Source organism: Etheostoma cragini, chromosome 22 (assembly GCF_013103735.1).
Source record: "Etheostoma cragini isolate CJK2018 chromosome 22, CSU_Ecrag_1.0, whole genome shotgun sequence".
Classification (NCBI taxonomy): Eukaryota; Metazoa; Chordata; class Actinopteri; order Perciformes; family Percidae; genus Etheostoma; species Etheostoma cragini.
The window spans coordinates 12,756,575-12,784,040 of NC_048428.1; the positions used below are offsets into that span (position 1 = coordinate 12,756,575).

Below are 27,466 nucleotides of genomic sequence, written 5' to 3' on the forward strand. Positions count from 1 at the left end.
GAAGATTTAGAAACACAGAACTCACCTCAGAAAATCCCATAAGTTTCATTTTGTTTGGCCCTTTCTCATATTATCCAAGAGCATTTCTTGTGTTGTTCACTCTCTCCTTCTGTGTCAGAAAACACACTCACACACAGAAACTCTCTCTACTGGAGAGCTGTTGTTCGGCCAACTGTGCTGAGACCGCGCCATTGGCTGACTGCACTCAAACACCCACATCAACTCTCCTGTGTCAGCCAATCACAGTCCACCTTCCACCTGTCACTCAAAAGTCCCCCCCTGGTGAGTCAAGCGTGACAGAGGGTCGGTGGGGAGGAGGGGACCACACTAGGGGGGAGGGGGTTAGGGGGCACGGGAGGCGGAGAGAGGGTTCCGCTACATTAACCCCAGTGCCACTGTCGCCAATCACAGATTACCACTGAGTCATCATAGCACTTTGCAACCTCTTGCTCACTTACAATGTCATGGTTGGTCAGAAAAAGTGCATATCCTTATCCTAAGTGGAACCAGTGGAAAATGAATACTAATTCCGAGCCTAAGCTATCCCCAAATTCAGAGGAAGGAAAATATATATTAAAAAAAATGCCCAAAAAAAAAAACTGGGACAAAAGTGTAAAGATTTAAATATAGCTGATAGTTTTTAGAAACAAAAATACAGATCTAAAACTGGCTTGTGGCTGTGAGATGAACCATGGTGCTGTAACAATAAGTTATCCATGATTGCCTGTGAAAAAGCGCCTTATGGACAGCAATCCCACTGAGTGGCACCATACTCTTTGCTATTCTGACTTAATGGCCTGAAAACAATTGGCAGGCCTATGACACCTGAGCCTGGTCAAACCCCACTGGGTGGCTCCGCCCTTACCCCTTTTCCCACAGAAGGGCCAGTCTCAATTGGCAAAGAGTAGAAACTATGACCTAAACTACAAAACCATTTATGGTGTCTGACTGATAATGGAAAGTCCTCTGGATGTGTGTATCAACATTTTAATGGGTGAAATACTAAGTATTTTTTGTCGATGTTGATATGTGGCTTTATTTCTCTTTAGAAAAAGCCTACACCCACAAACATTTGCTCTCGTTGATGTGCCAAACAGATGGCCTTACATAAAATAACACCACTACAAATTATATTGGTGAGTGATGTTTTTTTCTTGCACTGCATTTTTTATCTGTTTTTCCTCTACTCAGATGTGGCCTGTCATAAACAGAGCTTCAGATGGAGCTTTAAGAGCACTTTGGTCTGTCCTGCATTTCAGACAGGTAGTGTCCGGAGCAGCCAGCTCAGTCATCGTTCCAGCCCTGAGCAAACATTGGCGCCGTTTAGACAAACACCCCACCAGCGCAGGGTGGCAGGGTGCACAGAACCACACAGTGAATTACACATACACACAACACAAACTACTGTACAGACGTATGGTGACACGCAAAAACTCATAAGCCACTCGCACACAAGACTTTCTCCCCACAAACACATGCTCCTGCTGTAAGGGTCCAAGTCCTCCTACATAAATTGGTAAGCTTCCCAGAAACAATAGACGCAGTCCGAATCTCAAGTCTGTTGAGCTGTACAAAACCTGAAATCAACTGTAAACCAGTCAGCCAACTAGTGTAATGTTAGCACCCAGCACAAATTCAATTTTACATGCCAATGGTTCCCAGCAATAGCCTCTTCATGCGACTCAGAGAAGTGAGAATACAGACAAGAAGGTTCATTGTGGAATCTGATACAAACCTTGTGGTGCTGATGTAGTTAGCTATAGTGGTATCAATAGCTACACTGTCTGAAGCGACTGAGATACCAGGGCTAATAAAATGCAACACATAGAAACCATTGGGATGTGGGCCGAAGTTACGCAGGCAAAACGACACTGCTGCTTCCACAAACGAGAGCAGACATGCCCTTGTCCTTTGGGCTTCCGCTCATCCAAACTCAATTTCACCTGATCAACTTTCCTCACAAGGTCATCTCAAGTTCACTTTTGACCAAAAAGATTTCTAGCAGCTGTGTATGCCAAATGTACCCTGGATTATTTGACAGCTGTGCATCTCAAAGTCATCACTAATCCAACAAAACGCCACAATTATTTATTAATGTGGTAACCACAGTAACTTGACTTTTTCATGTTAATGTGATGTATGGAACTTTAAGCTGCCACAGGAAATTACCAGCTAAGTGACAAGACGAGGGTTCACGAGATTAGCAGCTGTGGAGTGGAGATGAGGTCGATTGATGGCAGTTGGCTAGCTGTAGGGCTGGCCGATTAATCAAAAATGTATCAATACTGAAATTGTGAAGCTGTTGTGAACATATTTATCCCATGATGATAATTTTGATAATTTTTTATACAACTAAAATGTGATGTGTACTTTTATTTCAATTTTATACATTTTCAATACATAACCATAATAGTTTCCTTGTGTGTTTCCTTCAATTATTTTAATATAACAAAAATAAACCAAAAATACATCTCACCTTTAATATTTGAAACTTACCAATGAACTATGAGAACACAAAAAAATGTAATTATTGTTCATTTATTGTTATCAAGGTAAAATGTGCGATTAAATTATGATTTTGATTTCAGGTCATATCGTGCAGCCCTAGCTGGCTGTAATAAACCCTATGGCGGTTTCCTGGTCAAATGAAGGAAAACTAGAAAGTAACTTTACTGACAATCCAAATTACAATTCAGATATTTAGCAGACATGTTTTCTTATACTAATATATGCACCAAAATCTTTGTCCAGGAAGTACATTCAGAAGTGGCACAGGCAGCGATTTCTGTCTCGGACAATTGTCTTTACTACATTCAAGGGAGACAAATTAACTGTACAAAGAATTATTAATGGTAAATACTTCTACTCTTCCATTCATGTGTTACAAAGTATATATCCGCTCCAGATTTGAAAGTTGTAAAGTGTTTCAATTGTCCAGATTGGAGAATATAAATACAGCTTTAATGTCTGCTGGTTATTAGGATTAACTGCATAAACCAAAAAAAATCTGAGAGTTCAAACACAGTCACTTCTGAGTGGTTTGTTTTGTACACACGCTTTAAAAAGTGTTATCCAGAATTCTTGCCCTCAGGGATGAAAGGAGCAGAAAAGGTACCTAATACAACCAGCTCTAAACATTGCCGAATGTATTCAAACCGAAAAGGCAGCTCATACACTGTTAAAACAAGAAACAATATGAGTAAATATGCTCAAATCTGAAAGTTATTATACAGTTGGCTTCCAAAACTCTCCTTTGTTATTGCTACTGCTTCTTACATACTTGCCTCCAGCATCGGAGTTGAAATGGATATTGCCAATTTCGTGAACCCCTTGAGAACCCTCTGTGAGAACAGTGTTTGTCATTTTCACAAACCCTTCATTTTGAATGAGTCATTTATTTATATCATGTGGCCGCTAGATGATAGCGTGATAGAGTGTGATATAAGTAGAACAGGCTTCTTCTATACGTCTGCAGAGCAGACAAGAGGTCTTTATTCCAGGACTAGGGAGCACATTGTTTCTTCTTCCTCATTGTTTTGGAGGATTAGCACTAATGACCCTTTAAATGAGCCTTTACTTTACTCTTCATGGTTAAGCTGGTGGATATTGGGGAGGAACGTAAAATGCCCAGGGGATCAAAGGAATGGAACAAAAAGGCCACTCTGAAGTTTTTCAGACACACAGCTGCCAAATACATAAAAGATGTGCAATTTTCAGATTAATGGCCATAAACACTAGGGACTTTTAGCTCACCTAAACACCCTACTAATCTTTACTTTCAGGACAGTTTTTTTTCCTACATTAACTGCAGCAAACAGCTCGTTCGCTAACTCTCCTTTGGCACATGCAGCATTGCTCAGTGTTTTGGTACGGCTGCACAGACAGCTGTGCTTTGTGCACTGGGTAAAGCTGAACATAATAGAGTTGCTGCTTGTGTAACCATCCAGGGCAGTATTTGGCTGGTTGGCAGTAGTGCCCTCCAGTTAGAGGCCTCAAACCACACACCCTGCTGCACCTTGACCCTCATCTGACCCAAGTGGTAATATGGCTTTGATGGTGGCTTGTTTAACCTCACCTCAGCAACCTGAGGCTACCCACACACAGGGGTGAAGAGGGGAAACTTTGAGGGAAGAAAAATTGAGTGAAAGGGGCTCAGTACAGAGGTATGAAGGCAACAAAAGTCTTGTAAAAGCCTGGTTGTGATCGGCCTGTATATTCATTTCAGCAATGGCAAACAGGCTGCATCTGGCTCGGGTTCTTTTCAGTCAGCAGTGGCAGTTTTTGTATTTATCAGCTGTCACTAAAAAACAGCAGCCGCACTAAGAAGACACATAAGGGAATTCTTCCGCAAGAAACGCACTGAATGACAGCAATAAATCCATGTGTCTGTTGAAGCTGCATGTTTGTCTACTAATGTGCGTTTTTTGTTCAAGGTAACATGGCGAGTTTGGAGGTGAGGGGGTTCACCTTCCTAAAACAAGATGCAAGTCAAACCCAAACCAGATGCCATGCCCCACAAAAGTAAATCAGTCATTCATAAAAGGGCCTAACTATTACGGACAATGGCCATTTCAAAGCACCTCAAATCCCCTTATTCCTGTCCATTCTCTCTCTCACTCCCTCTCTATTTGCCCAGTCCATCTGTAAGGCAGCCAAGTCACAGAGGAACAATGGCAAAGAGAGGGGAATTAAAGTCTGATGGCATAGTTTGAATTCTGTAGGCCGTTCTGGAACCATAGGCTCCATACAGTAACAACATTATGTAGGAACTCCATTCAAACGTCTACCATGACAGAACTTTTTATAAAGTGGAAAATTAAACAAGAGAGTAGAGATATACATTTTTAGTTGCAAACTGTTCTGAGAGAAAAAGCAGACAAAATAAAAGATGGAGAACAACAACAATGTTAAATCTCTTGATGTTTGCTTCAGACCAGTGATTTTTCAGTGCAGACATTGCTCCCTCTCCATTTCAGAGGGGGAAAAAATAATTATTGTGAGGCCTTAGATTAAGGTTTGTCCAAATATTTCTGTAATCCGAGGGAATTCGGCTGGGCTGCTGCCATGAGGACTGACGAGGGCCTTTACACTGAGGAGGGCCTGTGTCAGGCCTCGCTGTGCCCGGCAGGCCAAGGGCAGCACATTGTACCCACCAAGCAGTCCTTCAGCCACGCTGAGCTGACTGAAGGAGAGCTCTGTCCTGGTGCACTCACTTGTGTGTATGCACTGGAAAAATGCTTCGACCTTGGTGTTTTCAGACTCTTAATTCCACTGATTTGTTTGACCAAACTGCCCAAATTGGTGTAGGATCTATGACAAAATTCCAGCGAGAAAACCAAGTACAAGGCACAAGGTGAGATTACTGGCTCCTTGTTCCAACATGTTTATGGCTTCACAACTAATAACCTTGACAGGCACATTTAGAATCTTTGTTTCGTCCATGTTACAACTACCAAACTTGTTGTAGTGATAAATTATTCCCATCCTCTGGTATGCAGCGTGTTTGGGGTACAATGCTGGCCACTTTAATAAAGAAGAATAGCCTCAATTCAGTGAAATGTGAACCTGGAGCGAGTGCATTCACGGCTATTAGTTAAACCCCTCATGTTTCACTCGGACCTGGTAAGAGACCCTTTGTAGTGCCAAGGCTGCCAGGCCGCCCCATCAATATTATGGATGCATCTTTATGTATAATTAAATGAATCCTGGTCTAAAAGACTTCAAAGTGGGAATGGCTTGCAGGCCACCAGGTGGTCTGTTGGAAATCATGAAGGAGTTTTGAGAACCCTAAGAGGGAAATGATTAAAAAACACACAAGGTCATTTCAGAAATGGGGAAAGCTATCTGTGTGTGTGTGTGTGTGTGTGTGTGTGTGTGTGTGTGTGTGTGTGTGTGTGTGTGTGTGTGTGTTTGTGTGTGTGTATATGCGTTCCTCTCCTGAAGGTGGTGTGTGTTTAAGTGTGCATACCCTTAACTATGGGCACCTTTATTAAGGTGTTTACACGTAGGCCAAAGTCAAGTAGGTAACACTGATAGATATGGTCAATCGACTGGTATCACTCGTATACTGTCATTATCATTGTGTTCAAGGCCCTGATGATGAACTCCACCCACCACCCCCAACTAGATTTATTGAAGGAATCGTTTAAACAGGGGTTATACACGGTAATGACAGAAGACTCTTCCCTCTGTGTTTTCTGAAAGTTTAAGCAACAAAATAGCAAAGGACAACAAAGCCTACACCACCCCAACCCCCCACCCAACAGAAATAAACATTTATAATAACAACAACTAAATAAATAAAAAATAAGCCAATTGCTGCCACCACTGTTCAAAATGAGTGGGCCACATTATTGCATACATTTGCTTTTCTTATTTTATATACACACAATATGATATAAATATAATCAAAATGCAGATTAAAATACAGAATCTCTAATGTTTTTCTATACTTTTCCAAAGACATGTATCGTTCTTGCCACAGGCTTGCTTTCAAGTGAGGTTCAATTTTACAAGAGGAAAAGCAGATTTACCATTAAAGAGGGTGAGGAAAAGGGTGAGAGAAAAGGATGAGAGAGGAGAGAGTGAACAAAAGGAAAACCACTCCTCTGAGTGTGATATGAAAACATGGAATCACAATTACAGGATCAGCAGCCACAGTTATATGATAGGAGTCTTGAGCTTGTTAAACCTATCCTAAGCCATGAATGGAAACAATTAGTGATAGACAACCTCAGATGAATAAAATATGGTGCATTTATATTCCTCCAGCCACTTTCTTGTCAAAACCCACACTCCCATCAGAAACACTCCATCAGGCAGAGAGAGCTTCAGAAGAAGTCAATGCGAGAGAGCAGAACGTATTGCTCATACACGGGTGTCTTTCTTGTCTCTCCTGACTCGTCAAATATACCCTCAATAAATTATTCCTTTTACCACAAAAGAGAGCTATGGCAAATTCAATTGGTTTCCAATGAGGTAATTGTCAAAAATAAAAGAGATTGACTTTTATTTCCATCGAATCAGCAGCATGGTGGCACAGAGAAAGAATGAGAGAGAGGGAGAGAGTGAGAGAGAAATCGAGAGAGAGAGAGAGAGAGAGAGAGAGAGAGAGAGAGAGAACGCAAATGAAGTCTGAAGGATTTTTTTTCTGTTAAAGCTCAGCAGTTCATCAAATTTGCTGAAACTGAAATGAGAAATGTGACTTGAAATCTATTCCTTGTATATTGTGGAAATTGACAAGGAAAATAAGACTTCATGCACTGATCACTAATTGACAAAAAACAACACTATGATGCAGGACCAGTTTACAAAAATAAAGTTTGTATATGCAATTTGGACTGTTGAGTGACTAACCAGTCTCCTAATAGAGGGTGTTGACTTGATTGAGGTAGGACAGTTAGTATAAGGCAGATACATGTTTTAAATAGAAAATTAAGCTTTACTCCCCCCCCATTTCTGAATAGAATTATGTTACTGTCAATAATACAGATAGAGCTGTGTTGTTAATAATACAGAGAGAGCTGTGTTTAGCAACAATAAAAAGAATATGTAAACAGAAGATCCAGGGTTCAACCTGAACAAGCACTGGGCTTTTGGGAAAAGCAAGTCTTGACACATCACATTTATGACAATTTCCAACAGAAAGCCAAGCAGACATTTGAAACAAATGTCCCTGAAATAAATAAAAATGTAAGCCTGGCACTGGTTTTGTCAATGAAGATTATCAGTAACCAATAATCCCAAGAAAGAAAAAAGTCTGCAGTGTTCAGAACTACAAACAAATCATAAAAAGGTGCTCTTGGGAAGGGGAACACAAGACAAAAAAAGTCTAAGGCACTCTTCTTGCAAAGCCGCTACTTGCTGTCGCGGGTTTCTGCTCAGTTCTATTTTTTAATGTACTTGATTTGATTTGGAAAATCCATAAAGGCTTTTTTATTGCAAAAAGAGTTGCCATGGATCTTTTTTCTCTTTTAAACATGGTACCCAGTTCTAAATTCACTGTTACCATCTAACTGCTTAGATAAAGGGAAGTTAGCTACAATCATTCAACAACTAATGGATTATTTAATCTTACAAATACTAATAGTACTCCTCTCAGGATGACCTGCTTGTCAGCGCTGGAGTATGGTCTGGATACACCGCCTGTCTATTCTGGAATAGAGAACAAAAACACTCTGGCTTCTTTTGCATATCTTTCGATCAATCACAAGTATTCTGGGTGGCGCTGAGCTCCAACAGTGGAGATAGGGAGAGAGGAGGGACATCTGACGCGTGACAGACTGGTCAAATGTCAGGCTTTATCCCAGCAATGTACATCCGTTGAGCCAGACTAATGTTGATGTTATCAAATGAAATATGAACACGCATTTGAATGTAATAAACATTCCCCTAATTATTAAAATAATTTAAGTACAAACTAAATCAATCCTGAGTGGAAATCAATATAAAAGGGAAACAAAGAGGAAGATCCTTCGTGGTGAGGTGGTAGCAGCTCAGTCAGCAAACCCCAGTTAAGCTCAGTGCTCCTCCTGGCGCATGAAACAAAACACCCCTAAAATGTGGAACATGTGTAGGCATAGTCTCTGGGAACCATAGACTAACCTAGACCATGAGAACCAGCCTGCATGACCCTGGATGCCATAAACAAACTTCCCAATGGCTGTGACACACCAACATGATACCACTCATAAAAAACACATTCGTCCGATTGCACCTGTGCCTGTTCAGCACTCCCCTCTGTCCATGGATATGGGCATATATGCATTTTTGCATTTGGATATCATATACTCTGTGTGTGTGCACTAGTCATTCACTGAAACAGCCAAAGTAAGAATCAGTCAGACTTGAACACAGACACATAACCTGTAATTAGTACACAGGGGAGTACTCCTTTCCATTGCCTTTGGCTCAGTGTGCGGCTTTCTAACGCATGATGCAGTGACGTCATTTGTAATGTTAACTAACTTTATCCTGCCTGGCTAAAATACCAAATCTTAGTGCATTACAAAATATCTAACATACGATATCTACTGAAAGACTAATCAGCTTAGAAAGTATTAAACAGGAAGCGTACCCCTTCAAATGCTTTCTTTTTTTCGAGCCAGAGTTGAAGGAATGCAGTCAATGCATCATCCCAACATGTTCAAGAGAAACCAGCCAGACTCAGCTGAACTTGCCACCGGCAATTCAAGGAAAGCAAAGTGAAGGTAATGTCTGTCATGCAATGGTGGACTTTGTCAGTATAAACAAAGTTGCTCAACCTTCAATATTACAAGTGTTCAAAAATCCAGCCTTTCTGCATCTACATGGCAAAGTAGGGCTGTTCCAGTAAGGGCAAACAGGACCAGAGGCTACCTGTAGCACATGGCTAAGTCCACACATACAGTCTGAGAGAGAGAGAGCGAGAGAGAGCGAGAGAGCGAGAGAGAGAGAGAGAGAGAGCGCGGAGTGCTGGCAGAGGCTGAATGTGTTCGCCCGCTCCAGGGGAGAAGGAAAGAAAGGGAGCAGAAGAGCTGAAACAAACGCATGCTGGCTTCTATTAGTCGAGCTGTGGAGCGGGATGGAGGGGTGAGGATATGTATTCATTCCTTCTGCCCCTCCCATCCATTCCCATCCCTTCAACCCTCCCACTCCATTATCTCCATTCTGGAAAAGCGGTAGATGAAAGGGACAACCCCCTAGTGGCAGCACTTCTCCCTCCAAACTTACGCCAACGAATTCTGACGGCTGCTTAATTGTACGTGATACAGGTCGGGCCTTTTCTCTTTCAAATCTAAAACAGATTGCTTCTCCCTAGGGAGGGGATTATGGACAAGAGAGATGACAAAGCCAGGACAGTACAGCCCGCTGGGGGGTGGAGGATGGAAGGGGGTAAGCTTGTGTGTGTGTGTGTGTGTGTGTGTGTGTGTGTGTGTGTGTGTGTGTGTGTGTGTGTTAGTGTGTGTGTACACATTTTTCTATGTTTCTCTTTTGTATATTCCTGTGTCACAAGAAGATTATGTTTGATTCCATGTGTTTTAAAGATACAGCCTCTGATCCCGACAAGATCATTGGATCTTTCTGTCCACTTCAAACCACTTCTCTTTATCACACGCTCACACCTCCCTTTCTCTTATGTTGGCCTCTCCTACTTTGTCCCACTTCCCCCTCTGTGTCTCTCTTGACCCAGCTTTCTCTTACTTCCTCTTAAGCCAATGCTGCATCTATGTGCAGTGACACTTGAACAAAAGCTGCTCTGGACATCACAGAAAACAGCATTGAAATGCTCCTCACTCACTGGCTAAAAGTACACATTAATTCATAAAGTCTAACAGCAATCTCACTCAATTCATTCTCAGGCAAACATTACAAAAAATTAATACAACATTTTCTCCACGAAACACCTCTTCTCTTTCTAACCAGTTATCAGGGCACACGCTCTAGACAAACCCATGCTGAACAATGCCAGGCACAAAAAAGTAAAGCATAGAATATACATCTGGTTTGCTGCTTTCTTTAACATGTGTGCATGTACTAGATTGAAGGTTGGAGGATCAAGCATTCCTACCAATGATAAGCTGAATGTGATGTCTGCATGACCTGACTTTTACCACTCATATGTGAGGCTGAACAAAGACTTGGGAATGCTATTGTGAGCTCCCAAACACCCAAAAATAGATCAATGCAGTGCATCAATGTGGGAATCAAGATATGTATTACATATTTCCCTAGAGATATGTCGACACAAATCAAGGACAGATCTCATGTAAAGGTTGTATGTAAGCGCATGGGAGCTCTGTGGAAGTGTTTGATCAGTACGTGCCACAAAGAAACTGAAAAAGTGTCTGACTCATCTAAAGATAGTCTTTCTAGATCCCACATAAATAAAAGCATGCCAAATGCTCACTGTTCAAATACTGGTCATTTGCAGTGATAGGACTGTGCAATCTACTCCAGCGCTACTATGCAATCAGAATAGTATGAGAAACACTATCATTAAGCTGACGAGATAAACAAGTGCCTGAGGAGAACGTGGTTTAGGAAATCTTTTCTTAACATGCTCGCACACAAGAGAACACACACAAACTTTGGTTATGCAGCATATTTTTCTGCATAGAAGAAAAATGTGACTGGCATTCCAGTCTTCCAAATCAAATATTTTGAATACTTCAGAGTATTGACTAAATCGTCAGCAAATGTATCGTAATAGGCAATTTGGTCATAAGAAATATTGGATAATCCATATCCTGTTCTTCTGCCATTTTTCTCAATAAACAAAACATCTAAACTCCTATTTTAGAGGCCATGAGTAGGCTATATTCCTATTCTTCCAGGACAACATAAAGTCATCTGCAAGGATTTCCATTTTACTGCAACCCAGAGGAACCCTTTAATAATTCATAAATGTGACTTCTGTCATTGTAGGGTTAGTTGAGAAAGTAAAATGCAGCATGATGACAGTCTGACTGAGATTTGGAAAAGAAGGAAAAAGTTATTTGCTGAAGACTGCCTCTCCTGCATTCACATAGTAGAATCTCAATGAAATTCAGCACATTTTAGAACACATTGATATATTTATTTTGCAATAATTAGTCTAATTAGTTGTCACCGTGGCTGGCATTTAAAGGACACACACACACACACACTCTTTTGGTCCCATTTGGACAAATAATGACATCACAGATACATGTTATTCCCTTACACTCAGTCACCGTACTTATCAGAAGAACAAATTAGTTCACTTATCTCACACACACACACACACACACACACACACACACACACACACACGATGGCAGAGCTGCTACTGGAACAACATTTGTCTTGGCAAGCGGCTACCCCCCCAGAACCTAATTATTTGCAGCAGCTGCTCATGCTCTTGTTTGTAGCACAGCGAAGCTACACTGTTTAAAGGATCTCCCTTCTCTTCTGAGCTGGCAGTCAGCGCTGCCATTAAAAAAAGCACCAAAGTTGCTCTGCTATGCTCTGGGTAGGGTAATCAGAAATGTAATCTAAACGTTGCTGGGCAAAACTGAAGTAAAAGGGAAGATTTATGCAACAGTTTTGTCAATGCTGAAAGTTTGAAGCTAGGGTTCTCCATATTGCTCCGGCTGTCTCATTCATTAACACATATTGGCAGTGCTAGTGTATTGAAATGTAAGCCAGTCTTACATTTTTGCCAATTGTGCCTGGCACAATCAGCTTTGAACAGGACCACAGCCTACTTCTGCCATTCAGAAACACTAGTATAAATTCTCAAGTTTTTGTGGACTGGTACAAAAGTTAATCATTTTGATAGGATAAACTAAAAAAAAATTATTCATTTGGTCCTTCAAAAAGGGAAAATTGTAATGACATATCACACTGAATTCTAGCTTACCAGAAGCATAAACATTGATTTTAAGAGTAGTAAAAATGTGTTCAAATATTTTTAGAGCATTCCAATACAATGCTGTGTACATATCTCTCTGGTAAATGCAGAAAAATGTATCCATAATTCAAACTTCACCCAATAACCTCTAATGAAAGTTCTAACCGTATCTAAAATAAAGAGACTGTCAACTTTCCCTCTGAGTTCTCTCAAAAATCCCTCAACTGTTTCCCTAATTGATTTGCTCGTACACCCACATTTTGTACAAAAGTCTCCACTGGCCTTAAAGCAGCAGTCATCACAACCTACTGGTGGTTGTGTTAAATAGTTCAAGTAACATGCAGGACGTGTAGCTATGGCTGGTTTACCAAGGTAAACACAAATTCACACAACAGCAGCTTTCACCCATACAACCTCCTCTCAACCCGGCTGCTGTCCACACAGCCTTTCACAGCTGCACAATCTCCATTTGCAAACACCTCACACACACACACACACACACACACACACACACACAGCCTGAAGCTCGGTATAAATACCATACATCATATTCCCACTCCTCTGGCAAGTTTCCCTTCTCACTTGACTTGGGTTAAATAGCTGAAGTGAGGTGTACATTCTGAGTCTCTGTCTCTCTGCTTAGCCCTGACAGTTTGTCCGGAAAGCACTCTTCAGCAGCTCATCCATTTAGTGTATACTGACAGGTTCTGCCAGAAGGGCACTCTGACTAAGATTTATAAAAAAAACTTATCTGGGCTGAAGTGAGGGAGTGTAAGAAAAACTGTGTTTTAATTTCTTGCTATCATAACTGACAGTTAATAAGGGAACAATTCATCTTCACTTAAGATTTTAGGAAAAACAAAGTAAAGGATACATTCAGGATAAACAAAATAAAAAAAAACTGTTTTTTTTGTGTGCTACCATGTCTTTATTATAACTCATATGATGTCCCCAAATACACAGTTCATTATGCAGCACTTTTTTTTTTTAAGTGACAGCAAGATTTTTTAAATCTACAGTATATTTCCTTCCTGCATTTAAAAAACTAGAAATTAACAGATGGGTGTTTATGGATTGGTGAAAAAATGAATTAATGGAATGTGCTGCCTTCTAATCCCTTGAGACGGAGGAATTTGCGACGGAGGGAATTCCTGTCAGTCAGGGGGAAACTATGAAGTCCAGCACACAGAGAGGTGCTGTACAGGCAACACAGATTCACTGCACTTGTAGACTTCTGACTGTATGCTGCAACAGAAATGTACTGCCAACTGAACAAACTAAAAGGCACAGACAATGCAAAAGCAGAAAAATAAAATTGAAAATAGACCAAAAAAGTAAGAAAGTTGTAAAGTACCTGAAAGGTAAGGGAGCAGAGTGCTGGCTGAGTGAGAGGGAGGGCTAGGATTCCTCCCTGAGCTTTCTTCTTGCGTTTCTTCACCGGGTCTTCCCTCGCTCATAGAGGGATTTGTGTCTTGGTGCTGGGATTCTGGGTGGAAGAGTAGGGGGGGACCACACAGCTCCTGGAAGACAACCTCTCTTCTCTAATCCTCTCTCCGATGTGATGACACTCTCTAACCTCGACCATCTGTTGAAACACGTCCCGGAGCAGTCAGCACCGCGCTGTGTCAAGAACCCCACTCCCCTGCCCAATCACAGACCGGCTGCTGGGTGGCTCCTTGCTGCCAGGAGGCAGGGACAAGGACACAGCTCAGCGCTGAGGGAAACACGCACATACACACACACACACACACACACACACACACACGCACGCACACACAGTCTCTACGAGAGAAGCAAGAAAACCCCCAGTCATCGTAACCTGAGAGGCAGAGTCGGAGGAAGGTACAGGGAGAGTGAGAGGAGTGGAAAGAGAAGGAATGGGAGGGGAGAGAGGGAGCCAGAGCTTGTGCAGAGAGGGAGAGAGAGCATGTTTAAGTGGCAAAAGCATGGATAGACAAGAAGAATATGGCGATAAACTCTTTGTATGTCTTATATGTCCATGCTGGTAATGCTAATCAGCAATTCTCACACAGATATTAGACTGAAAACCCATGCATGCACGCATGCACGCACAATCACACACACAAACTACTTTACTCTCTGTCCCTGACACCTTTCCTCCCATTCTTCTCCCTGCAGCCACAAAGTATGTGGTCTAAATAATTAAACTGAAAGAGCAATAAAATTCTGTATTGGCCCCGTGGTGGGAATGCTGTTGGCACTAAACTGTTACATCTCTAGGCACAGAAGTACAGGCAGCGGCCCTCACACCTTATTGTGATAAATCCTTACAGTCCCTTGGCTGCATTCCTGCCCTTCACCACCTATTGCCTTAAGTTAAAAAGGAGGGCAGAGGGGAAGACACTGAAATTACAAAGCTAAGGAAAGAGCAAGAGAAAGAAAAGGGAAATAAGTAAAGATAAGAGGAGGTATGGGTTTACGGCTAGATGGCAGCAAACTGATAAAGCAGTTTACCATTCGCTATCAACAGTGACACCTTTACTGGTGCATTTCCTAAATGAATCAACCCATTTTCAACCCATTCATGCAAAACACAGGAAACATTAGGTGAGAAAGGCTGTCACATTAATCATTATGTGGAACCACTGTGCTACACACTAATCCATTAAAAAAGGATTACAGGACCCTGATGATACTCAGGAGCAAGGGCAAGCCTTAATGAGCAAATACCCATTTGATAGCTGCATCAGCATCAGCATGAGTTAATCAGGAGGTGTGAAACACCAAAGAAAGGCTTCCAAGTGGTTCATTTACATTCTATAAGCAGCAGCAACACCCTGGCCTGTGTTTCAAGTTGTCCTTTGATAATTCAAAAGGTCAAAAAACAGGTATGAATGAAGACTTTAATCTCCTCCCTTCAACTGACCCTTGATCAACGGTTATTTTAATTGTTACATAAGAACATAATGTACTGACAAACTTTTTTTTTTTTTTTAAATTGGATAACATGGATGGTGATGGCGCAGTGGATATGACACATGCCTTTGGTGTGGGAGTTCAGGGTTCAATTCCCACTGTGTTAAATCAACCAATGTGTCCCTGAGAAAGACACTTAGGCTGAATCCTATGTCTCTGTCTTACCCCTTCAGCCTGTGTGAAAACCGAGTGGTCAGGGCTAGGGGTGAAAACATACCCCTATGAAACGGGACACCACCTGGTTAAAATGTCTGCAACTGTGTGTACGTTGATTGCGTGGGTTTTGACAACAGTATCATATGCATGTATATATTTTAAATTTCTTTTATGTTCACTTTGGTGGTGCAGAGGCAGATGTTCTTCTCTGTGTAGGACACTACTTAGGTCTGTTTGCAGTAAATATTTTTATACACACTGAATGGTGTGTTTATTGGTTTCAGTTATCATTGTTTTGAATGACATTGATGTTCATAAACACTTTCTTTGTTTACTAAATTCTGTCTTTATTGCCCAATAAAGTAAAAATAACAGGCAAAACCATTACATAAAAATATATTATATGACAGAACTATTATCAACTATAAGAACCATAACTTACATGTCACACACATAAAAAGGCACTCATATGTATAAAACAAAAATTTTTTTACAGGTGCATGAACAGGAATTAATTACAAATAAATACAATAACATGCAACAAATACAATAATAAATGGCTATAAAATTATCACAGGATTTAAGAAACTTCTGCTCGCTTTTAGCCTGAAAGTGGATCAGCTGCCGGGTGTCCTCTGGCAACCCAGTGTGATACATGACGGTATTATGTAAATGTATCCATGTCTCCAAAGCAAGTAGTGTTATCCACTGATATCAAAGAAAATTCTCTGCTAATGGTAAAAACTGTAGACATGCATGGAGTCCATTTAAAGCCGAGGAATGTGGGACAGCAATGTTACGTTACTGTTAGCGGTTAGTGGTTAGCATTAGCATAGCAAGCAATGTTTATATTTACAGATCTGTATAGAGCACAAAACAAGATCGTTGTCATTTTTAGATCATTTCTTTAAGCCGAAAATACTTACATCTATGGATCTCTCTGTTTGATGTTGTAGTCATTGTTCCTTGTTGCGCAACGTATATGGATACCTCTTGTTTTCAAGTAAGTTTGTGTCCTCCCTTGGTTTTAAGGGCTGTAGACCCCTTTGTCTTACACCTAGCCCTCGATCAAATTGAATATTGATACAGTCCTTACTCTCACGTGATAGCATAAAAGAATGCTCTCCAGAAGAGTGCAACCTCTGATATATAGCAATTTTAAGTCGCTTTGGATAAAAGTCTTAGCTAAATGACATGTACTATAGAGATCCATCTTTAACACGGTTTCTTGCTTCCTCAAATTATTTGTATGTTGCATGACTTGGATAGTCAATTTTCAGACATATGCTGTAATTTTGCTTTGATCTCATGTATATTAGCTTTCCATTTTAATTTGATTGCAATGGTTGCTCTGTTATATTTCCCTTAGGTTTACATATGAGGATATAGGATTAAACTAAAAGTCTACTTTCACCAGGGGCACATGAAACTTTCCCCAGCTTGGGCTGATGTTTGAAACAGGGGCAGCGGTGAGAGAGAAAAGTCCTTAGAGGGAAAGAGCTCAAATTAGATTAACTAAATTCACAAAGACTGTCCCCTGCCCCTCCTGCATGGCTACACACATCCCAACCCACACCTCAAACCCCAGCCCCCATTCTCACGGCCGAGAGGTTTCTAAAGGGCCTTCAAGCAGGCCAGGGGCGACCAAATCCCTGTGCTCTTTACTGGATTAAAGATGGCTGCCCCACTGTGAGAGAGGGGCTGTTTTTCATAAACTGAGCACATCTGTAAACATCATAAATCCATGCAGACAAAAAAGGTTATCAGGCAGAGATTCTGTAAAGAAAACATCTACTGCCTTATCCAGCTAGAAACCAAAGATTTAAGAGATAGAAACTGGCCATCGACCTTGGGTCACATCAGCTATTTTGCATATCCACTCTTAATCTCCATTTTCCATTTTCACTTCCGCTGATGGACACAACAGCAACAAAAGCAAGGGTAGAGGGAGGTCTATGAAATGGCCTCATCTTATGAATGACTGAATGACCTGCAGGGGGGCCAGAGGTTCTCCAGTAACCCCCATGCACTCGCCTTTTCCCCATCCTCATCAAGCCCATCATAGTGGATATTATCTGGATAACATAGAAACTGGCTTTAGGGTGACCAGTTTTCTGTTATGTTAGACCGCTCTGATTGTGTCACCATACAATGTAATGATACTCTTGTATCTTGTCCAAACTTTACTCTTAAACTGGATCCGAGCCTCCCCATATTTCAAACTCACTTCCCCCTTTTCCTTGCACTTTTCTAACCATCAGTTGGGCCTGCAGGTGCAGGAAGAGGCCAGTGGTTGGGGGGCTACTCGGTTCACTAGCCCCATTCTCTAGGCCTGAATGAGATACATAGGGGTGTCATTGCTGTGATCCAGCCTCTGTGCTAGTATAGAGTAGGGCTAGGACTGACACTGGGGGATACAGCCACAATGTGGAGGAAGGCAAACCTTGGGGTGACATTGTCTTGTGCTACATGGCATTTTAAATGCCAAGCACATGGCTGCTGCCATGTTAACCCCCGTCTGTAATGCAGTGGTGTAAACTTGTGTCAGATGACTGGTGGGTATCAAATTATTGAACGTGTCAGCTGCTTAAGATCCGTTTGAGTCAGGATGTACAGTAAGACACTGGAGAAACTACATGCATTAACTACCAACTAATTAAGTGCCAACTCTGGGAGCAGAGGTTATAGCCACATAAGAGAAAACTTTCTACAAAAACTCAAGCTCAGGTGTGATCATGTTTGTAAAGACATGGTGTTATTGTTCATAGGTGCTTCATTTGCTTTGGTCCTACTGGCTCCCAGGATCCCTTACACTTTGAAGGGTTGATTCGGTGTCATTTTAAAAGGTTCCATGACATGGTGCTCTTTGGATGCTTTTATACAGGCCTAGGTGGTCCGCTAATACCATATCTGAAGTCTCTTTCCCAAAATTCTACCTTGGTGCAGAATTACAGCCACTAGAGTCAGTCCCGCAATTAGCATAATATGTGCCATTTCTGAGTCTAGCTTTTGAGGAGGGGGGGGGGGGGCTTGACCAACTGCCACTTTGCTCGATTCAAAGCCATGATGTCTCTCTATTTCTCATGGGCAGTCCAAATTCTCTGGTTGGGCAAAGCAGAAAATTGGGAGGTTACCATGCCCCTTATGACTTCATAAAGAGCAAGATTCCAGATCGGCCCATCCGAGCTTTCATTTTCTCAAAGGCGGAGCAGGATACCCAGGGCTCGGTTTACACCTATCGCCATTTCTAGTCACTGGGGGACCATAGGCAGACTGAGGGAACGCATATTAAGGTTAAAAAAAACAACACATAAAGTGAAATGGTCATGCCATGGGACCTTTAAGTTCATGCCAGAGAGGCACAGCTGAGAGCCGGGAATGATGGTTACAGCAGGAAAGCAGGTGAGGTCACACAGTTGGTTAAGGAATGTACAGGGCTAGGAAGAGAAATGAATGGCAGGAGATGGGAGGACAAAGTCATAGACAATTAAAGAAACGCACAAACAGATCCCGGAGATCAGTGAAGGATATTAGAAGAACTTTTCTGGTGAGTGCTGAGCGTTACTGTGCAGCCTCCAACTGAGTTTGACAACGTAGATGTGATGTGAGCAACCTTTCTAAAAGTTTAAGTCTTCTGTAGCTGTGCCAAGAGAAATCTCAATCATTTCAAATCTTGCAGAGACGGAGAGCGTAAGGTATATGTAAGGAAATAACATAGGCACAGGTTAATTATTGCTAACTAAAATGCTAGTTAACATTTGTAATTAAACCTAAACAGCTGATGTAAGTTGAAACTGTCTGCATGGTTCTCCTTACAATACGATGATTTGTTGACTAAGTCGCATGGTTATGACATAATCATTAGCCTATTTTTACAAAAGCACCTGCTACGATGCCATAACATAAGGTATAAGGTAATGGAGCCATACATTGTCGTGTTTCTTTAGTAATAAACAATGGCCGACTGAAGTTTTTAAACGCTTCAGATGTAAAGTTAAAGCTGTCAAAGTGGCGCCAAAATGAATGGCAGTCAATGGAATGCTATCGGCGTGTGAGTGCTTGGTAGCATTAAAATGGCGCCATAGGAGCTACGATTCATGGACGCTCGCTTACCCCCTTGGACAGAGAGGAGAGAGGAATGCAGTAGGAGCAGAGGGGCGGCAAGGATAAAGGGAAAAATGAGAGAGAAAGAAGGGAATGGAGGAGGGGCTTCTGTGGTTCAGTGACAGCTGAACACGCAGCACATGCATGGCTCTTGCTGGGCCTTGTATGTGTCCTTGTTCTACACGTATGTAATTTAACACACATGACAGACAGACATGCATGGGAGCGGGGCACCCTGGCAAATCAGCTGGTTGAGCGTGCGTGCCATGTACCAAGTCCTTAGTGCAGTGGCTTTGGGTTTGATTCCAACCCGTGTCCCTTTGCTGTATGTCGTCCCCCCTCCTATCAATTAAAAGGCAAAAAAGTCCCAAAAAGCTGTTCTATGTCGTAAAATTAATCCAATTGACAAATCCCTTTAGAGTTACTGATCTTATACCCAGAACAAACCCAAAACCTTTCATGTTAACACCTTAACTAAATTAACATTAAGGTGCTGTGTTATATTCTTAGATTAAGAATGATTTAACAACCAGAGAGTGTTACTTACTTTAGTGTTTCAAAAATTACTATTCTAAAATTACTTTTGTCAAGTTGTGAACTCTGGCAAAAAAAATGTTGTGTAACTCAGCTGCCAAAAACATGTAAATTTGGGTTAATTGAGCTGTTACCCTTATACCTTGGTATTCACAATGATTGAGTTATTTATGTAGACTTGAACGTGCATTGTGTGTGTGGAACATTTTCATCAACGTTCAGGTAATATACCAAACAGTGAATAACACAGTACATCACTAGGCTTTTTTTGAAACTTAAAAGGCCGCCATTGCTACAATAAACATCAAGGCTGACACCAATTCAAAAGCCACTGTCATGCAGCATACAGGTAGTTCTGCGGACAAAGGGAATACACTAACACATAATGAACCCATTAACAGTAACCTGAGATCAAGCGTTAGGTGATGATAGGATTTAGAGGTCTGTTTATAATGACATCCACCAACAGACTTCAGTCAGTTGCCAGATGTGCTATCACCTCACTGGCAGATGTTTACACAAACGTCACCCACAGCCACCAAACAGTGAAAAGAGTGTGAAAGACCATTCCGCTTACAATGGAAAATTATACTGCATTTTGATAACCTAATCTTAGAGGCCTTTAGTATTACTCTAAATGTCATTAATTCAAAGCAGTTAGCATATTTATCTTCGTCCAAATCAAATAAGGCACAAGGGACTGTCCTCAATTGAAAGTAATTGTTTTCACTAGCCACATTGCCTTTATGTCGCAAACACACGATCTTCCAGCTTCCGCAAACTACAGTGGAATTAATCCTTTTGCTTATCATTTTTGATCTGAAGAAAATGTCTTTGCTTGATTTCCATAAAAAAAAAAACTTTAAACGATAGGTTGTACCATTGTTAATGATGAACAGGTGAAAATCCTAATTTCCACATATCTAGTTCAAGAGGAATGCAGCCTATATTGGCTAAATCTTGGCATGGAAAAAAGGTAAGTGCATCCAGATTTTTCAAATAACAACAACTGTCAGCACAGACCATGATTCCTTGGCTCTCACTAGCTGCCAGAGACATTTAAGAACACACAGACACCCTTACTGATCAAGCCTTTAAACAGTGTGTGGTAAATAAGGGGCACCATATCCTCCAAATCCATGAACAGATTGAATAAAAGTCTTACAAATATTTCAATATTGTGTTGCCTTGAAAGTATTAACAGACTTCTTCATTCATTTCATTTACTTTTCCAAATGTACAGTACGTTTTATATGCCGAGTATATGATAAAATCCAATGATAACAAAGAACGACTTCTGTAGAAATCTGATGGACCACCCAAGGAGCCATATTAAAGAAGGATTAGGCTGCTTCAAGACCTTCTACATAAATTGGGAAATATAGTGAGAGAAACCAGTCCTATCATTCTCCTGATCTGGTGAATCACAAGATGACGGAAATGTTTTAGGATAGCCTTAAGGTTCAGTAAATAGGTAAATGGCTGGGAACCAGTGCTGCAAGCCATGATAATATGAGATAGATACAGCAGGGAGATACTGATCGCTCTCCTTAGGTCTAACTAAAAAGATGAAAGACATTCTGACAGCAGAGACAATTATGGTCATGTAGCAAAAAGGTTCCACAAGCAAAGCCCCAGGGACCTTTGGGATTGCGACACAAATTCCACTTTTGAATTTATAGGACGTGTTGGTGGTGAGCACGTTAGTAAAGGACATCAGTGTGTGGGTGGAAAGATTAGGAAGAAAACCTGCAACACCTTTCACACATTTCCTCTATAGCCACAAAACAGTCTCCATACCACCAAATAATAATGCCTTTGACAAATAATACTTTCCCTACGTACCTTCTGACTCCACTCAGTCTATTGGGTAGCAGGAAAATCTGTTCCAAAAAGGTTTGTTTACACTAATAGTTTCTGCTAAAAACAGGCCAACTCTTTAATTAAAAAAAAAAAAAAAAAGACCAAAAAATGACATTGCGAGAATGCAGTAATTGTTGTCATAAAGCCAGTGTCCAGCTCCTTCCTGTCTCAGAGCTTTTGGGAGTCTCACTCACACCGACTGGTGCTCCATTTCCGTAAGCCTGACTTACTAATCCTCTCAGGCGAGAAGGTGAAAGGCAGGAACAAGGAGAAAGGGGGAAAGCTGTACGTGGGAAGCAAGGTCTATGCTACAACTTTCAAAATGCCTCATTGAAAATAATCCCATAAAGCATGCCGCCAGTGGCCTGTTGAGAGAGAGAATTAGGATTCGCGTAGGGCAGATAGGCCATTCAATTATCCCCTCAGAGGCCTTAACTGGGCCCAGGCCACGTTCAGGACAGATTTCTCATTTGTCAGCCGAATGTGACAAGAACAAGGGAGTTTTGGCTAGAGCACACAGAGCATGTTGACATACATTATAACAGCTCCAATGAATAATCAGTGCTGCTCTTAACAGCCACAATACTACCACCAAAATACCGTATATAGAGTCACACTAACTTAATTTGAAAGCTAATAGACATGCGCTACAGCACTGGTGTCCACATGGAAAACTTGGGTACACATACTAGTCCAATAAGAATACAAAGTATGTTTTTTGGGCCCAATAAAATGAAAACACAGGGGATGTGGCTGTGGCTTTTAACAGGGTGTTTGTTGGGTTTCTGGACAACGGGAAGCATTGTGGCTCCATGTGATTTGTGATTCGCACGCGGGTGGGAAGAGAGGCCTTTTAATCTGTGCAATGGATTCCGCTTCCTCTCTCTAGGAGAAAATCAGTAACATGAATGGCTCACCACTCCACAACTGCACAACCACTGGGATGTTTATGACCCATTGAAGGGCCACACAGTGTAAGAGACCATTTGTATGAGAATACGTACTAGAACAGGACCCTCCCATTCTCTAAACTCCCTTATCCAGTCTCTTTTAGAAACTCAGGCCTCTCATCATCCACTCTGCCCTTTACCCATATCACCTCTCTCTGCCTTCTTTCCTTCACAGATTTTACCATTTCCTTACCACCATTCTTAGGTCTCGGGCCATGCCCCTGGTTATTGAAGAATGCCCAGAAATAGCTAGGGTAGCTTTCAGTAGAGAAGACCAAATAAGCCAAGTCTCCAACAGGTGCAAATTCCAGTGATGCCTGCGTGAGTTTGGACACTATTGTCTCTATAAACCTGCGCCAAGTAGCACACTGAAGATAATGGCCAACCGAGATGTCTGACAGCTAAATCTGCTTTCATGCCTCATGTCAGGTTGAATTTCCAAATTGTGTTACTGTGTGTGTGTGTGTGTGTGTGTGTGTGACAGATAGAAAGTAAAAAGTCATAACTCAAAAGTCTTTTCCTTTTTTTCAAACAATGTAGTTGCTTAAACAGGAACTGTTTCATAACCAAGTGGGTACAAACAAAACATTTTAACCTCATGAATATTTGATTATATTCATAATAAATGCTCTGGTTTAAAGTATTAAACTGTAACATACCCCCAAGTTCCTATTACGCGCTCATCCCGCAGACTGTGGAGTCTGGAAACATGTACCGGACAGCCCATCCCGGAGAACTCAGAGTCTAGGGCTGTGTGGGTGGGAGAGCACTCATTTGAACAAAACTCCCAATAATCCAATTAAGCACATAATTTCCTTTAGTACACAGGAATTGAATCAACTGTCAGAAACCAGCCAAGTCAGAAAAAGTGAAAAGAGTGGACAGAGGAAAGGGTAAAAAAAAAAAAAAGGGCTTTTCTGTTTGCAGTGAACAAAATGCAAACAAAGCTTTAGAAAAAGAGGCTTTAGATCTCAGCAAACATGGTGGGGCCTCCCGTGCTCCACTTTGTAACTGTCCTGCTTGGCTGGCGATCAGCTCTCTTGTCCTGGACTAGTCTTTAGCAGAGATCCCTTGACCAGGAGCCAAGCTGCCTTTCACAGTGTGCGAGTGTGTGCACACGTGCTTGAATATGCATGAGAAAAGATGGGGCTCCCCTACTGTTCTGCTGCTTTATAACTGGCCTTATATTCACAAAGAAAGACAATAGTGGGTTACATTAGTGATATGTTGCATGTAGGTGAAAACATACATAATATCACTCATGATAAAACCTACCTAAAACCTGTCCTTAACCTCTGTTTAAGAAGATTCTGTTCTCTTGGAGATGGCACGCATTCAAAGTTGTTTCAGTAAATACACTCCTGAAAAAAAGAGGGACACTAGAGGAAAGAAAAACAATACAGGAATTCAGAACATCCTAGTAAGTGCTTATCTTCCGTCTTGGGACATGATATCTCAGCCATAATAATGAGGCCAAAACGGAGAAAATGGGCATCATCTTGTGAATATTTCAGTCCAAAAAAAACTCCCTTGTGTATACGTAGGTAGATCCTTGAGCTAGTTTACTTAAATGCACATCTCTATTTTCAATTTTATATATATTTTAATTTTAAATAGACATAACATTTTGGGGTTGCAAACAAATTGTAGTTTTCACAAAGGCCTCCTAAAACATAACTTCAGATGAGTAGGTAAAGATAGAAACAAGGCTAATAAAGCCCTGTGTTTTCCCTTCTCCCTGTCGTCGCCCCCCCCTCCCTTCCTCCTGCGTTGGCGAGAATGTTGATCTCTTCAATTTTACCGAGACCGTCTGATAACACTGTAAGCCCACTGAATTATTGCGAGCAAAACTGGCACAATCTACGGCTACAGGGGTAGATCTACTTTATGATAAAATGTAACTACAATGGAAATGTTATGGTCTTTATTGTATTCAAGTAATACAAAAATAGAAAGGGGCCCAATTTGTGTAGCCGTCTTAAACTGTGAAAAGGGGTAATCAGCTTCTCTTTTTCAAGCTTTTATATACTATAAAAAAAAAAAAACATTCTTAACTCCTCATTCTTCATATCCCGTTCCTGTGCAGGGCCAGATGGTCAAAGGATCCAGAGAACATCCATAACTGAATGACTGATTACTTTCATGACAGACGTGGTGCTGAGCAGAGCAAAAGTAAGTAGGAGGTAGAAGAATTTTTATCATTACAGTACATGACCAGCTTCTTTCAACCATAAATAATCAACTGTATTTTTGCGAGAAGGAAAACGATATACAGCATTTCTTACAGTGTAATATTCCCCGGCAGCAAAGCAAATTCTTATAAATGTCACGTCTCCAATGCAGCTGATAAACTCAACAATCCTGCAGCTGAACTATATGTGTGGGTTCAATTACAATTCCTAAAAAAAAGAAATGAGAAAGCAGTGTCTCATTTTATAATGTGATGAATGTGTTTAGCTAGGTGTCAGACATGCTGAAACATTACACGTAAGAAAGAAAGGAATAAAACGTGTCGAAGGCTTTATGGACCCCTTGCTACATATTGTATACCACTTGAGCTGATGGTAAAAATCTAACTGTATGCTGACTGAATCAGTCATAAATATTAAAGTCTATAGCTTAGATAAATATGCTTTGGGAATGCAAAATATTACAGTTGTGGAAACCTTTTTCCTGCACTTGTCTAATCCCATCCAGTTATGTTAAGACAACGGCATATAGAAATTGACAGGTTTACAGTAGGCAATGAATACAAGTATTCTTCTAATCTGACTCTACGAGGGGGAGACCTCTACCCGCAACAAAAAGCAAACAGTAACAACAAGGAAACTTTCTCATATCATAACTGTATGAGCACATTTTCTTTCTATCATTTTTAATCTGTATACTGCATCATGGGAAACAATGGTATGCTTGTTTTGCTTTGTGTTTCCCAAGTGTCCATGTAATCTGTTGAGCTGGGAATAGCTGTCATGGAAGGCAACAGCGTTACACAGCTCAGGTGTTTGGTTACAGGTAACAAGGGATCATAAACAGCCAAAGAAATCAAAGTCGTTTATGCCTTCTAAGAGGAGCTGTATAACCCAGCCACACGCTGCAAACTTAATTCATACATCAGGTTAAATCATTCCGCTGTCTGCTGTCAGAATCCTGTTTTGGAGAAACAGTAACTTAGCTCAGCCACAAGTATGTAGAGTCAAAAAGTTTGACAGAAACTGCCTATAAAATGTGTTCCGTACACTTTCCACATCACATCAAGTTTGCCATATGAACCCCATGATCTTGGCATCTTCTGTAATGACATTACACAATGGCGTTCCATGTCAAACAGCAAGTTGGTCCTCTCGCATCACCCGCCAAATAGAAATCACAAGCTCAAGTTTTATATCCAAGTCAAAGAAAACTAGGCTGCTGGCACCACAAATGTAGAAATGTGGATCAGCAGGAAGTCAGGGGGCTTTTACTTCAATGTCTTTGCTCCCACAATTAAGACTTCATAAATATATCCCAGAATATAAAACACTTAAAATTGAGCCCCTTTGCACTGCATTTGACTGACAAGGCCACTACACTCCAAATTACTCACAGGCACACAGCAGGCAAGCAGAGTGTTTGGCTGACATGTGTGTCTGGTGCCAGTGTGTTGTGCACAGGCCAAACTTTTGGAGTCAATTGTCAAGGGCATGCAAGTCCAAGCCATGAAAGCCATCTGGAATGGGGCAGAAATGACACAATTTACAGCTATAAATAGAACTACCAAGGTCCACAATCAGAGCGATAATCCCTCAACAATGTAGCGGCTTTGTGGCATTACTTAATGTTCTAGAGCAAGACTTGGAGAAAATATAATATCCTGATCCACCTAAGTGTCATGTCGTTCCGCTCTGATAAACTGACCATAAACACAACGTAATGTGGTCAGAGCGGTGGGGAGGGCCTATGACCTTTGACCTGGGTCTGGGATTAGTAGTATATGACACTTTAGTCATGGACTTCACCAAATCCCCTTTGTCTCAAAGACTACTAATCAGTACAAATGGAGTGGAAGTAAATGCTGCAGTTAGGTAAACCACAATCTGACGAAGTGTAGATTGATGAGAGGGAGACAGGTCAAGTGCAGATCATTTCTCTTAATCTGGCGAGATGATTGAAGACTTCAATTTAACAGGTGGTTTTAAATAATCTGTAACTTGTATAATGCATAGGATAAGATAATGCCCTGAATGTCTTCTTATGACACTTAACATAAATCCACTACTCTTCATCTCTCCAGATGGTCACAATAAATGAAAAAGTGGGGGCTGAATGCCAAACCTGCCAACGCTACTGTCTCTCACATCTAGTCTGTATAAACAACTAAATGGCAGCGGTCCCCTTTTTCAAACTGGTGCTTCTGAAGCTGATTCTTATTACCAAATAGGTTTTCCCCTTGTGGCATTGTGTTTGCTCTTTCTAGCTTGACATGGGGGCAATATATTAAAATGTATGAGCCTTTATTCTACCCTGTTCAAATAGTGCCAAGTTGAGTTTACCCGGACCACAACACAAAACACACGAACACGAGCGCGCG

At 41.2% G+C, this 27,466-nt stretch overlaps 1 protein-coding gene across 6 annotated transcripts in view; it reads right to left on the reverse strand.

Annotated features, from left to right (window-relative positions):
- Positions 1-27,466, reverse strand: part of sulf1 (sulfatase 1) — an 82,541-nt gene that overhangs the window by 23,834 nt on the left and 31,241 nt on the right. For 3 of the 6 annotated variants that reach the window (XR_004655202.1, XM_034861729.1, XM_034861730.1), the window contains exon 1: positions 13,707-14,084. The gene's annotated coding sequence lies outside the window, so the exon portion shown is untranslated. Of the gene's footprint in view, positions 1-25; positions 44-13,706; positions 14,085-27,466 lie in introns of those variants that run through there. The other 3 variants (XM_034861727.1, XM_034861728.1, XM_034861731.1) reach the window with 3 other exon arrangements.